Genomic DNA, 12,281 nt, shown 5'->3' with positions numbered 1-12,281 from the left:
TAAGTCCTACCTTGGCTTATGACTGAGGTGGTCATTTGAACACATGGCTTTACCTCTCCTTTTCCTCAAAAATCCACTGAAATGATGGTAGAAAAGTATAAAGGGTAACACAGTCTCAGGAGTACAAAGAACTGGAGTAGGGATATCAGCACATCAAGCATTTTAATCAAGCTCTGGGAGACTGAAAATGGGGAGGCTCACATGGCTGGTGTGGAAGAACTCAGCTCAATGTATGTAGGATGGAATTACTGGAAACTGAATCTATTTTTTCATGATAAACCTATCAGACTGAGTGCTGGGAGGAGGGGCAGAAATCATATGACTGACCTGGGTTACTAAGCACTGGTGATCAGTAGCTCCTGTTGGTTTATCCCCCACCTCTTCCTCCACTACTGCGTGTGTAGTGCTGGCATTTGCCCACAGATTGAAACCAGGTAGGAACTTTCCATAGAAACAGAGCACTATTCCTAGGAAGAATAAGGCCTCTCAGATGGGGATTGGTACTCCTGATGAGGACCCTCCTTGTCTTGGCATTTGGAGGGTAGGAGGGTTGGGGAGACCTGCCTTCCGCTCCCTACCTGCATACCCTAACCTCCCCTCCATAGCGTTTACATCCATATGCTCTTTTACCCACAGGACAGCCAGGTTCTTGCAACAGTTAGCAATCAATCATAACTATGAACAGGTAACCAGAATTTGCCAGCCTTTTGAGGAGATCCAGTAAGATGGAAGGGAGACATCAAGAAGGAAAAAAGAAAAAGACAAACTGGCTTCTAAGGAAACAGAGATAATTCGTAGTAAGAGAGAAAATTTTAAGTAATTTTGATTTGAAGAGACATCACACCTACAAAACAAGAATAGAATGTGGGGAACAAACAAAGAGTTTGTAAAAATATAATACCTGAAGGACTGGAATAAGCAGTCAAGGAACTTCCCAGAATGTAGAACAAACATACAAAGACACTGAAAAATTAAGAGAAAAACTAAAGAAAAAACACAGAGTATTAATACAGGAGAGCCAACATCTGAATAACAATTGTCAAAGGGAAGACAGAAAATGAAAAGATAGAAACAATTCAAGACGTCTAAGCAAACAAATAAGAAAACCAAACCAAACCCAAACGAAAATCATCTTCCCAGCACTGATGAGACCTCGAAGTATTCAAACTGAAGAAGATGGCTGAGTGCTGAGTATTCTGTGCTTCCTTACAGTTCTGACCTCCTTCCGCAGATTCTGCTACAGTCGGTTTATAGTTCTCCAGACACAGTCTGAGTATATGCAGGGCTGGGCCGGGAGTGGGCAGATTACCCAATTGAAATTAGTTGTTTAAAAATGTATTGAAATAGGGCTTCCCTGGTGGCGCAGTGGTTGAGAGTCCGCCTGCCAATGCAGGGGACACGGGTTCGTGCCCCGGTCCGGGAGGATTGGCTGGGCCCGTGAGCCATGGCCGCTGAGCCTGCGCGTCCGGAGCCTGTGCTCCGCAGCGGGAGAGGCCACAACGGTGAGAGGGCCAAGTACCGCAAAAAAAAAAAAAAAAAAAAAAAATACAGTTTATTGATTACTATGTGATCATCACTGTTCAGCAAACTTTGCATAGATAATCACAAATGCTCACAGCCACTCTACAAGATAACTGTCATGTCCTCTGCTGTATCAGTTTCCTATGGCTGCTATCAAAAATTACCACAAACTTGATGGCTTGAAACAACAGAAATCTATTCCCTCAAAGTTCTAGAGGCCAGATGCCCGAAATCAGTTTCACTGAGCCGAAATCACAGTGTCAGTAGAACTAGCAATTCTCCCTCAGGAGGCTCTGAGGGAGAATCCATGCCTTTCCTTTTCTAGCTTCTGGTGGTCGCTGGCATTCATTGACTTGTGGATACGTCATCCAAGCTCTACCTTTGCGGTCACAATGTCTTTTCCTCTTCTGTGTCAAATCTCCCTCGGCCTCTCTCTTATAAGGATATATGTGATTGCATTTAGAGCCCATCTCACAATCCTTAACTTAATCATATCTGCAAAGATTTTGCCATATAAATAACAAATGTTAAGTCCAGGGATTAAGACATGGATCTCTTTGTGGGGGCAGCACCTTTCAGCCCACCATATCACACTTAACAGATATGGAAATGAAGGGATTAAGTTGCCTGATGACCATAGGCGTTAAGCAGCAGAGTCTGGATTTGAACCTGCATCTATATTATACTGGAGTCTGTCTGTCCCTTCTTCCCTCCCTTTATCCCTAAATAATCAGTAATATCATAGGACATTTGCACTGATGTATTATTCTGAGTCAAGGTTAATCATAAAACTCCTGGGTTCAGGATTCAAAGGGTAGGCAATACTGAGAGAAATTACTAATGACGCAAAACATGCAAGGTTAGTGCAACACTTGCGTTGATTTCCTTGATTGTTGAAGCAGGCAGCGAGGCACTGGGGAGGGAAGGCTGATGGAGACACACTGCTCAGGGGGATGGATCAGCATCTCATTACCTTGGCTGCTGCAGACTCAGCTAGTGTGTCAAGGACCTCAGCTAGCAACCTCCCCTTCTACATAAGAGGCAGTCTGCAAAAAACCTAACCCAGTGTCTTCCTTTGGAGATGCGGGGAGGTGACTGCTCAGGCTCAGGGATGGTGTTGCAACCCAGCTTCTATGCCAGAATTTCTACTAGGGGATAAGGACTACAGCAGCAAAGAGTATTTGCTCCAGTGGTTTTTATTGAAATCCACACCACTTTTTAGATTACTTGCTTTTCAGATACAAACACGCTTTCCCCTTTTCAAAAATGTTTCTCAAAGACATCATGTTCAAAACCAAGTTTTATATAAATATATACAATGTGTTTATATTTAACAAAGTGGGTGAAAACACTATCAAAACAGGCTCATTTGAGGGGAGTGCAGAAGGTATCTAGGAAAACGACTTGAACCGTACAAGTCTCAACTGTACATAATCAAACTATAGAAATGCAAACAGAGCTCAGAGGTAACCACTGTGGATGGTGAATAATTTAAGTCTTTTTATGCTTTTTAATAGACATATCTAATTTATTTATTTATTTATTTGCCTTACGCGGGCCTCTCACTGTTGCGGCCTATCCCGTTGAGGAGCACAGGCTCCAGACGCGCAGGCTCAGCAGCCATGGCCCACGGGCCCAGCCGCTCCGCGGCATGTGGGATCTTCCCAGACCGGGGCACGAACCTGTGTCCCCTGCATTGGCAGGCGGACTCTCAACCACTGCGCCACCAGGGAAGCCCTAATATATTTATTTTTATTTTCAATAAATGGGATCATATTTTGGCTACTTGCTCTCTAAAGTTAACAATGAACCTTAGAGGTATCTACAGGTCAGAACTTACAAAAAGTTGTATACTATCCCGAAGCTTGGGTATATAATACCATAATTTATTTACTCCCTTATTGGACATTTAAATGTTGCTTTTTTGTTATTATAACAATACTGTAAGGAGCATTATTTTAAATGTAGCTTGAGTGTTTGTGCAACTATAAATCTAGGAGTGGATTTTTTAAAGGGGCACACTTTTTCTACTACACCAAAAATGGAAAAATTGGCACCAGGCCAGATTTGAATCAAAGGAGGAAGCTTCTCTGAGATCTTAAAAATTTTAAATTCTGCAGCCTCAGTTCATAATGTGAAATAAAGGTCTTCTGGTAGCTGTACTTTATAAAGAGGGTCCTTGAGGGGTGTCTCCCAGAAATACCCTTCCAACCCTTCTTGCATGTGCATTGCTGTCCTTTAAGCTGATCGTGGTACTCTTCACGTTACTGGGATAACTTTCATATTTCTGTAGTTTCCTTTCATGGTATATCAATTATGGTTTTGCTTGGCCGCATGTAGTGCTCTTGACTGTAGTGGCTTACCCAAATGTGTTCAAGTTGCTCGCACAACATGTCCAGAGGCCATTGTCCAGGACAGGCAGGACAGCTCCATGACACCACTAGAGACCTGGGCTCCCTCTGTCTTCCTGCTTCATTATCCTTTTCATGTCTCTTTCATCCTCATGGCTACAAAATGGCTGCTCTGCCTACTGCCATAGCATCTGCATCCTCGACTAGAACTGGGGGAACTGGGGGAAGCTAGGGGCAAAGGACAAGGACAAAAGATGGATTCCAGCAGAGGCTGTTGCTTTTTAAAGACTTGTCCCAGAAGCCTCAACTCAATGTAAGCAGTGACCTCTGCTTACATCTTATTTTCCAGAACTGGGATACATGGTTGTTTCTAGTTGCAAAGATTCTGGGGACGGTGAGCATATTTAACAGGGCTCTTTGTGACCAGTCTGTGGGTTTGGTTAATGAAGATGGAGGGAAGAATGGAGATTGAGTAGAAAGTAGCAGTGTCTGCCATACCTGGCAGTTCAGCTGAAAAGGTCTTGAAGAAAACCCTAAAAATGTGCAACATTCAACACTGATTCTGTTACAGACAAAGGGATTAAAATAAATCCTATATATAACACTGTAAAGATAACATCGCAAATAAGAAATTACCTATAATTCTACCTTCCTAAAAAAAGTATGATTCTCATTTTTCTATGCCTCATTCTGGTCCCACTGAATATGCAATCATGATTTTTACATACCTTCAATACAGAATAAATTAAATTTTATATTCTTTGCTTTTTCACTTAATATAGCATAAGTATGTTAATACCTTGCTACCCAATCTTCTAAATATTCATAAAAGAGCTGCAGTGTATTCCACTAGCTTGATACACCATTTATTTCATTAATTAAGTCTACAATGTTAGAAAGTTAGATTATTTCCACTTTGAAAAGATAGTGTAGGAAATGTTACAAAGACCATTTTCTGGTGTATTTCTTTTTATTTCTTTAGGACTCCAACTTTATGGAAACATTTCAGTAAGATGAATTACAGATTGAAGCATATGAACATTTTCATGATTCTTGCAAAAGGAACATGATATTTTTGAAAAAAAACTTTTTACCACTTTATGCTATCTTCGTCACTGCATCTGTGTACCCTGCTAAACACCTTAAAAAAAAAGAGAGAAAAAGAGAAGAAAAAGAAAGACGAGGTGCCCAGGATTGAATCAGCCCTGCCCTCTTGTGGTAAATCTTAAAATTTCAGGGCAGGCTTTTTCTTTCCCAAGGGCTATTTTTATTTTATTTTTTATTTATTTATTTTAAAAATAAATTTATTTACTTATTTATTTTTGGCTGTGTTGGGTCTTCATTGCTGCACGCGGGCTTTCTCTAGTTGCGTCAAGTGGGGGCTACTCTTTGTTGCGGTGCACGGGCTTCTTTCTCATTGCAGTGACCCACCTTTTTGTGGAGCACGGCCTCTAGGCTTGCGGGCCTCAGTAGTTGTGGCTCGCAGGCTCCAGAGCGTAGGCTCAGTAGTTGTGTCGCACGGGCTTAGTTGCTCTGTGGCATGTGGGATCTTCCCGGACCAGGGCTCGAACCCGTCTCCCCTGCATTGGATTCTTAAACACTGTGCCACCGGGGAAGCCCCCAAGGGCTATTTTTAGAATGTGGCAGCAGATTGCTGTTCTCATCAGCCACTGATCTTTACAAATAGAATGTGTGGGCCTCGATATTAGTTGTACAGAGTCAAAGAATAGGAATGGTTTGGACTTGAAGTCCACATCGCTAGCAAAGGAATCACCTTACAATGGATCCATATAGGAGTGGGTCAGTTCTTGTTCTGTTTGATTAGGTAGTTGGTGATATTGCCTGGGAAGCAATATTCTGAAGGGCTTGATCCTTAACTGATGATTTAAGGAAGTGATAATATGTAGTTGAGGACTGAGATATATATATATATATATATATATATATGTTTCAGAAGAAACAATAAGGAATGTCTAGCCCAATTATTTTATTTTACAATCGAGGAGACTGAGATCAGAGCAGTTAAGTGGCTTCCCAGTAACAAAACAAAACAAACAAACAAAAAACCATTCAGTAAATCACACAGAGCCTATGGGCCAGCCCAGACTCTTGGAACTTTACTGCATGGCCTTCCCATTAGGTTTCTTCTAAAAGAGTTGTGAGCATCAAATGAGATAATACACAGGAAGGGCCTTGAGAAAAAATCAGTACAGATACAAGGGAGCAGAATTATTAGGTGATATAGCAGAGAGGCAGTGCAATTGGAACTAAGAAAGCCGCCTTGCATTCAGAACCTCTGGGTCTGGGACTTGGCCCTCTCGTGTAGCCTTGGACAAGTCGTCCAACTCCCCAGAGTGTCAATTTTTCTCATTTTCAAACTAGAGATGAAAATAAAATCACAAGTTGTCATCACCTGTGGCCTAAATTAGTTTGCTTAGAATCATTGAAATGGTGGAACTCAAAAGGCTCATAAAAAGTGTCTCATTCAGTCTACTCAACTTACAGCTACGCTTACTGTACACAAAGTGAGTGGCACAGTGCCAAAGCACAGCAATGGCCCCAAGCCATTAAATTGTAATCCTTGCCATTACATGCCTGTTACCCTGGCCTACGTGCTTTACATATACTAAATCCTTCAGTCCCCACAGCTACCCTATGAAGTAGATCCTGTTTTTAATCTCATTTTACAGATGAGGAACCTGAGGCCTAGGGACGTTAAATAACTTGCTGTGGTCACAGAGCTGTAAACGGCAGATCCAGATGTGACTGTAGGCAGCCTGGCTGTCTCCTGAGTGCTTACCGTCTCCTTAAATCACTTTTAAGGACCCAACATTGCTCAGGGTAGAAGCCCATTTTCTGGCTACCACACAACACAGTGTCCTCTCCGTTATGCACTTCTCTATCTTATACTATCTTATACTGGAAAACCGAAGACGGTCTCCCCAGATCTTTTTAGACAAGCTACAATGTAACTTCATTGAGAATCCGTATACTTTCAACAATGAAGTAATTGTTGCAACAGAAAAGTGAATATTTAACTTGCTTTCTACTTAGTCCTAGTAGTGGTGAAAGAGATATGCCAGTAATCTTTTCTTTCTCAGTAGCAGTTGAGGACAGTGCAAAGAGATTCCTTTTTCATTCAAAAGTCAGCTAATACTGGCTGCCTTTTTAGCATAGGGGCTGAGGTTACCTTGATAAACAAGGCCCATGGGGTCCTTGACCTCAAGATGCTTACATTGTTAAGGAGGAAGTGAATAGTAATTAATTGACCACAATGTGATAATTGCTGTTTAAAAAAAAAAAGCTTCCCTGGTGGCGCAGTGGTTGAGAGTCCGCCTGCCGATGCAGGGGACACAGGTTCGTGCCCCGGTCTGGGAGGATCCCACATGCCGCGGCGCGGCTGGGCCCGTGAGCCATGGCCACTGAGCCTGCGTGTCCAGAGCCTGTGCTCCGCAACGGGAGAGGCCACAGCAGTGAGAGGCCCGCGTACCGCAAAAAAAAAAAAAAAAAAAAAAAGCATATATGAGAGTACAACGGTGATACATCTTAATATGGAATGTTGGATAAGGTTTTCAGAGGAAGTAACATTCCAAGAGGAGGGAATAGCAAAACTGTCCTAGGAGGGACGATGAGCCCATTAGGGAAGTGAAAGAAGATGACTGTGGCTAGAGCAGTAGAGAGTAGGAGGGTACAAGGTAAGATGGAGTGTAGGTGATGGACAAGTCATGCAAGCAGCAGTGGGGTATGACTGAAGCACTTCAAGCTGGTGTGTGTGTGTGTATGTATGTGTGAATCTTGCAATAGTCTGAAGACTGGATTGGAAAGGAACATTTACAATGTAAATGCTATGTAAGTAGTTGCCAGCATAAAGCTAATTCGAGTTTTGTGTTTTGGAACTCTAGAATGATTATTTTTTTGGATATTTTAAATTTGCAGTTAGTTGAATTCCCAGATGTGGAACACATGGATACAGAGGCCTCACTGGTTGTACAGTGAAATATTCAGCCATGAGAAAGAAGGAAATCCTGTTCTTTGTGACAACTTATATGGATCTTGAGGACATTATGCTAAGTAAAATAAAAAGTCAGACAGAGAAAGACAAATACTGTATGATCTCACCTATGTTTGGAATCTTAAAAAAAAAAAAAAAACTCCTAGAAACAGAGAGTAGAATGGTGATTGCTAAGGGATGAATCGGTAGGGGAAATGGGGAGATGTTGGTCAAAGGGTACAAATTATCAGTTATAAGGTGAAAAAGTTCTGAGAATCTAATATACAGCACGGTGACTATAGTTAACAACACTGCATTACATACTTGAAAGTTACTAAGCGAGTAAATCTTAAGTGTTCTCACCAAACACAGTTATATGTATGTCAGTTATATCTCAATAAAGCTGGAAAACCCCCAAAAAAGTAGATGCTTCTTTGTTTAGCAGGGCCTGCTAATAACTTTCTGGGTCTGCAGAGACAGACCTGGATGGTTGGAGGAGTAAAGTTAAAATGCTACTGTTCTGAATAAAAACCCCAGAGGAATTGGGAGATGTACACATAAACGGCAGGGTGATGGTGAGGGGGGAGATAGGCACCTAAGATGAACGGTACTGGAGAGACTGCAAAGGGTCAAGGCCAGTAAAGAATTCCCTATGGAGATGGGCATTTGGGAGACTTCAAAGCCCACTTTAAATTTGAAGCTGGTTTATCTTCTGTGGTATCTTCTACTCCTAAACTTTCAGAGCTGGTCTGGCCAATCCTACTGCTGGGGATCATTAGTGCTTGGGAGAAGAAAGGAAGGTGGGATGAAGATGGGGACTGGCATGAGGCTGAATATGGCTCCGGCAGTAGGTAAAGCAGAGATGTAAGGTGCAGTGAGAGCTGATTCAGGAGTGGATATGAGTCACATGTACATGTGCCCTTGAAAGATGGGGAGGCAGACATTTGGGTAACTTAAGCAATAGCAATAAAATGTTGATAATTATTCTAGTAGAGAAATTGCAAGTTTCTTTGGAAGAACATAGCAGAAGCATATAAATTATTCTAATAAATTATTCTAGGCCATAGTTTTTCTTGAATAGTGTACACTACCTTAAAAAACTTCAGTTTTTAAAAAAATATTTATTTTCAGCTGCAGACTCTTCATTATGGTGTGAGGACTTCTCTCTAGTTGTGGTGCGTGGGCTCAGTAGTTGCGGCGTGTGGGCTCAGTAGTTGCGACATGCAGGCTTAGTTGCCCCGTGGCATGTGGGATCTTAGTTCCCCAACCAGGGATCAAACCTGCATCCCCTGCATTGGAAGACAGATTCTTAACCACTGGACCACCAAGGAAGTCCCAAAACTTCAGTTTGATGAGAGTAAAAAGGCAAAAGCAAATGAAAATACAAGAAATAACATCAAATAGATACACAAACAATTACAGTGGCAAAGAGTTGCTGAGATATTTTGAACAACAAAAGCTAGGTGCTATCTGGGAAAGCTTCAGGAAATAAGAAGCATGATGTTCCACTAGATGTGGCAGTTTCAGTTTTATTGAAACTTCAAGATTCCTTCCACTTTCCTGTTCTAGGACGTGTTGACCTGAAATAAAGAGGTGGCCAGATATTTCTCCAGCAAAGATGGATTTATTCCAGATCAGCAGAGAATTGCAACCATGAAGAGACACATGCAAGTCCCCACGCAGCAAGGAAGGAGGACCCTTTCATAGTGGAGAAAAGGAAGTTGGGAGGGCTGAAGTAAACAGTCCATGGCTTTTCATTGGCTGAATCCTTGCCAAGGAAGAAGAGTTCTTCTTCTAACTGTTGATCTTTGCAGTCATCGCGGGGCACGAGAGCTCCCCCTGCTGGTCTCTCGACTCTATTTAATTGAGATTTCTGTTCAGTAAATTTTTACAGGCTCCACTTGTTTATTGCTTTGTTCCTGCTATCTTATTCACAAAGCCCCAAAGCATGCACAGGGATAGAGAGAGGTGAGTCTTCCAGGTGCCTCTGCCCCTCCACCTCAAGATTCTTGGAAGTAATAGGATGTAAGCAATGATTTGGGGAACAGCAAGTGGTGTGTGGAAGAGAGAGGGGAGCAAAGCATCCTGAGTGGCGGGATAGAGCTGCTTGCAGTCGTAGATGAGTCACACAGGAGGAGCAGTAAGCTTGGCTAACCAACCCGCGTGTGCTGGGAGGAGTATCCAGCTTATGTGCTCTGAGGGTGTACTACATGCCAGGCTCTGAATGACATATTTTACATACATTCTCTTATTCTTTCCCCTCAGTCACCCAGGGAGCTGTGCACTATTATTACCCTCTTTTTAAAGATGAAGAAATTGAGGCTCAGGGATGACTAAATAAAGTTTTCCAAGTCACACAGCTGGTAATTGCTAGAGATTTTAAATCCCAAATCTTGTTCAAATCCAAAGCTCACTCCTGGAGCCCTCAGGCCAGTGAGATAAGGCAGCACAGGACAGGGGAACCACTGTGTCTGTAACATCAGCATCTGAAAGGCACGTGTCCATCTACTGGGCTCACAGTGAATTCTGTCAAGTCCTGTTTGAGGTGCAGAACACTGTGTACATCAAGTCATTCTCATTTAGTAGATTGGAAGGCTGAAGGGCAAAAGGTTCAGCCTTTAGTGTAAAGAAAATGAACAGCCAAGCCCGTATTAGGATTTTGCTCATTTCTGGGGTAGATTATTTATTTCTGTTACATACTCAGCAGAATTAAGTTTCTGCACACTTAATTGTTTTGGGTCTCAGAAGAAGCTTATCTGTGAATAACAACTATGGAATGCGGCTTGTGAATAATAAAGTGAGAGTTTCATTTTCCAGTTGTTTTATTCCATTGCTGTTGAGTTTACATAGCCATCAAGGGAGCAAGGATTTCAGATTAATTATGATAGAGCACATTAAATAACACAGGTCAGTGGTTGCATTACTTATGTGGAAACACTTTCATTGGATCCTTTCAAAAGTAGGTTTTAAACAATATCCTCAAGGATTTACCTCCAGACTAAAAAAAATGCATTTAATAATGCTATTTGGAGGGATTTGTTTTCATTATCATTCAGTAATAGCCACATTAGAGGCTTTCTCTGATGGCTCAACATTTGAGTATATCTCATACCCACAAGCCTAGTGCATTAACATCTGAATCTAGCACTGCAAGTCTTGTGCTAGAAGTTTGGGACTGATTGACGCTGCTCTTAAGATCATATTTTAATTGTTGTGGCTGAGAACATTGCCACTGCTTTCAAAATCTCCAGGAACTTGTTTCTTTTCTCATCCAGGTTTTCTAGAACTCTTCCTGAGCTTCATTACATCTGCCAAAATGTACACAGGAGTGCTCAAACTCATCTATAGAGGCTAATCACTTTTATTCCTAGTAAGAATATCTTACATTCCTTCTACAACTAGCACATGAAAAAAACCTTCTGACTTTATGGTAAAATAATGAAGAAAAATATTAAATCTATTACTGTAAGGAACGGCACCAAGAAACAGAGGAGAGCTTAAACAAGCTTTATTAGGGAGCGCTCCCGGGCGAGGTTCACTGGTCCGAGAGAAAGGGGCCAGAGAAGTCGCGCCCGGGCGAGGTTTGGGGCAGAATTTATAGGGGAGGAAGGGAAAGGGGTGTGGTGAATCCGGGAGGGCGCAGGTTGTTCCTTATTTGGTGGTCTCTTCGGGTATGTGGCAATATCTGGTGCCGGTTGCATCAGTCTTGGGACCGTTAGTCCCGCCCCTCGAAAGGCGGGAAGGCTGGGCCGGGTGGAAAGTCCCCGGGTCAGTTTCTGGAACTGGGTGGTCCGGAAAGTTTTGGTCTGATGCAACCTGTGAGTCTGATTGCGTTCCCCTGCCTCGGGCCAGTTGGCCTTACAATTACCAGGTGAATGAATATAAATAGTTAAAAATGAATTTCTCTTTCATTGCTCGGCCTCTGCTAGTTTAGAATTCCACCATTTGGAGTGGTTTAATATTTGAGAAGGAAAAGTCTTGTTTTATAAATACAGACAGACAGACGTACAGATGAACAGGAGGAAAACAAATTTAATTTTGTATAAGCAAGAGTCCGAGAGATATGACTCAAGGGCAAGTTGGGCAATTGAGGCTTATATGCCTTCCTGAGCTAAGGAATGGGAAAGGGCCTGGGGCTTCACAGGGGAGGAGGGTAATTCACAGATGATAGGAATAACAGATGGTTGGTAATTAGAAGTTCACCCTGCTATACAAATAGGTCTTTTGGGAAAAAAATTTACCTCTGGTAATAGCTCTTTTTCTGGTCTAGGCTTCCTGTCTACAAGTCTTTTAGGTAGTTAAGGGAGAGGTAAAAGTTTTTCCTGAGTCGGCTGGGTCTTGACTGCCTTCAGCTCAAAATAACCCAGATGCCAAAGTGATATATTTTGAGGTCGCCTCTTCTGCTCCCCTTCAATTGC

Source organism: Delphinapterus leucas, chromosome 17 (genome assembly GCF_059928025.1).
Source record: "Delphinapterus leucas isolate spDelLeu-1000000601 "Yukka" chromosome 17, BTC_Dleu_Yukka2, whole genome shotgun sequence".
NCBI lineage: Eukaryota > Metazoa > Chordata > Mammalia > Artiodactyla > Monodontidae > Delphinapterus > Delphinapterus leucas.
The sequence above is the reverse complement of the archived record's forward strand: the minus strand, read 5'-3'. Positions refer to the sequence as shown.